The following is a 3,306-nucleotide window of genomic DNA, read 5'->3' as shown; positions in this document are numbered from 1 at the left end:
ATATATATATATATATATATATATATATATATATATATATAATTTGTGTTTGTCTCTAGAATCTCTAGAATCCTCGCCAATGATGTGATATCCATCCATTCCCTTAGCTCTTAGCAGTAATGATTTTATGGGATTCTTCATAAATAAAATTGATTCCATTAAAAATAAAATAATTGGCATCCTCCCAAACATGATTACCTCATCCTCAGTAAGTGAGGCAGCATTGGAGGAATCCTTAGAACCTGCGCAGTGTCTGAACTATTTAAAAGCAGTAGAGCTTTTTGAGCTATCTAAAATTTTAGCTTCATCTAAACCTTCTACCTGTATGTTAGACCCAATCCCAACCAAGTTGTTTAAGGAGGTATTCCCTCTGATCAGTGGTCCTATTTTAGACATGATTAATCTATCCTTGGTAAATGGATATGTACCACAGGCTTTTAAAGTAGCTGTTATTAAACCTTTACTTAAGAAACCATCTCTTGATCAAGATGAGTTAGTAAATTACAGACCTATATCTAATCTTCTTTTCTTATCTAAAATTCTTGAGAAAGTAGTTGCTAATCAACTATGTGAACATTTACAAAGTAATGACCTACTTGAGGAGTTTCAGTCAGGCTTCAGAGCTCATCATAGCACTGAAACAGCTCTGGTGAAGGTCACCAATGATATTCTCATGGCCTCAGATAATGGACTTGTGTCTATACTTGTCCTGTTAGATCTCAGTGCTGCATTTGATACAGTTGATCACAATATTCTCCTACAAAGACTTGAGCATACTATAGGGATTAAGGGAAAAGCATTAGGCTGGTTTAAATCTTATCTGTCGGACAGATTCCAGTTCGTTCATGTTAATAATAAATCTTCCTCAAACTCTAGGGTCACTTGTGGAGTACCACAGGGTTCAGTCCTTGGACCAATTCGTTTTACTATATATATGCTTCCGATTGGCAAAATTATCAGACAGCATGGGATTAATTTCCACTGTTATGCTGATGACACTCAGCTATATTTATCCATAAATCCTGATGAATCCAATCAGTTACTTCGACTGCAGTCATGTCTTGATGACATCAAAAGCTGGATGACTTTAAATTTCCTGCATTTAAATTCTGACAAGACAGAAGTTGTAATCTTTGGGCCAGAGTCTTCAAAAAATAAAGTTCTTAATCAATCCCTTAATCTGGATGGCATTAACTTTGCCTCTGGTAATAAAGTTAAAAATCTTGGTGTTGTTTTCGACCAAGACATGTCATTTAAATCCCATATTAAACAGGTTTCCAGAGTTTCCTTTTTTCACCTCCGGAATATCGCCAAAATTAGAAACATTCTGTCCAGGAGTGATGCTGAAAAACTAGTCCATGCATTTGTTACTTCAAGGCTGGACTATTGTAATTCTTTACTATCAGGAAGTCCACAAAATGCAGTTCGAAGTCTTCAGCTGATTCAAAATGCTGCGGCAAGAGTTCTGATGAAAATCAACAAGAGGGATCATATGTCTCCAATTTTAGCTTCCCTTCATTGGCTTCCTGTTAAATCAAGAATAGAATTTAAAATTCTCCTTATAACGTATAAAGCCCTTAATAATCAAGCTCCATCATATATCAGAGCTCTGATTACCCCGTATGTTCCTAACAGAGCACTTCGCTCTCAGACTGCAGGTCTGCTGGTGGTTCCTAGAGTCTCTAAAAGTAGAATGGGAGGCAGATCCTTTAGCTATCAGGCTCCTCTCCTGTGGAACCAACTCCCAGTTTTGGTCCGTGAGGCAGACACCCTATCTATTTTTAAGACTAATGTTAAAACTTTCCTTTTTGACAAAGCTTATAGTTAGAGTGGCTCATACCCTGAGCTATCTCTATAGTTGTGCTGTGATAGGCCTAGGCTGCTGGAGGACACCAGGGTCTAATTTTCTCACTCTACTGATTTCTACTGTTCTTCAGTCTACTGTTCTCCAGTTTTGCATTGTATTACATTGAAATGACTGTCGTAATTTCAGCTTTTAACTTTTTGCTCTCTCTCTTTTTCTTCATAGTAGGTACACCTGGTCTGGCGTTCTGTTGACTGTGACATCATCCAGAAAAGACGGCTCACCCGCTACTTCCATCTAATGTAGAACAGATTACTAGATCAATGTGTGCTTCTGTGCTTTTTTGTTTCTCTTGTTGTGTCTCTGTTCTGTCTTCTGTAACCCCAGTCGGTCGAGGCAGATGACCGTTCATACTGAGCCCGGTTCTGCCAGAGGTTTTTCCTTCCCGTTAATGGGTGGTTTTTCTTCCCACTGTCGCTTCATGCTTGCTCAGTATGAGGGATTGCAGCAAAGCCATGTACAATGCAGATGACTCTCCCTGTGGCTCTACGGTTCCCCAGGAGTGAATGCTGCTTGTTGGGACTTTGATGCAATCAACTGGTTTCCTTATATAGGACATTTTTGACCAATCTGTATAATCTGACCCAATCTGTATAATATGATTGAACTTGATTTTGTAAAGTGCCTTGAGATGACATGTTTCATGATTTGGCGCTATATAAATAAAATTGAATTGAATTGAATATTGTGTGTGTGTGATGAGTGCAAGTAAAATTAAACAAGAGATTGTTCAAGAGCTGAGAAATAAGAGATTTCGAAAGAGCAATTTGACTGAATTAAATTCAACATGTAAATTCAATTTCAAATTCCAACCCTGTATTTTTATCATAAAAATTCGACTTTGTTCGTGATGAAATGTTACGATTGTTTTTAGAACAGAACTGTGAATAATAATAAGATGAATAGACCTCACCTAATCTGATCTGTTTTATGTGGTGCTAGTAATTCAAATTAAACTAATTTTATGCAAATGGAGATTACCTTACCTTGTTAAAACATGATGATAACCTCATGTGAAAAAATATTGTTTTAAGAATAATAATAAAAAACAAAAGTTGTTTTTGAAGAATTGATCATTCACATTTTTTGCCTTTTATTCAATTTGAAACATGCACTCTGACTCTATTGTTTAAATAATCACCTGTCTTGAAAGCTTCCAAAATACATCAGGGAGACTCTATTTTTTTAAAAATTCTCCCCCAGGGGCTCGGGCACTGGCTTAAGTGCACCCTCCTACATGATAGTGTGTGGCCTGCTACTGTAAAAAAGTTTGACTATATATATATATATATATATATATATATATATATATATATATATATATATATATATATATATATATATATATATATATATATATATATATATATATATATATATATATATATATATAGGGCTGCACAGTGGCGCAGTGGGTAGCGCTGTTGCCTTGCAGCAAGAAG

The sequence above is a fragment of the Fundulus heteroclitus genome, unplaced genomic scaffold (assembly GCF_011125445.2).
Source record: "Fundulus heteroclitus isolate FHET01 unplaced genomic scaffold, MU-UCD_Fhet_4.1 scaffold_119, whole genome shotgun sequence".
Lineage (NCBI taxonomy): Eukaryota > Metazoa > Chordata > Actinopteri > Cyprinodontiformes > Fundulidae > Fundulus > Fundulus heteroclitus.
Note: the sequence above shows the minus strand (reverse complement) of the source record.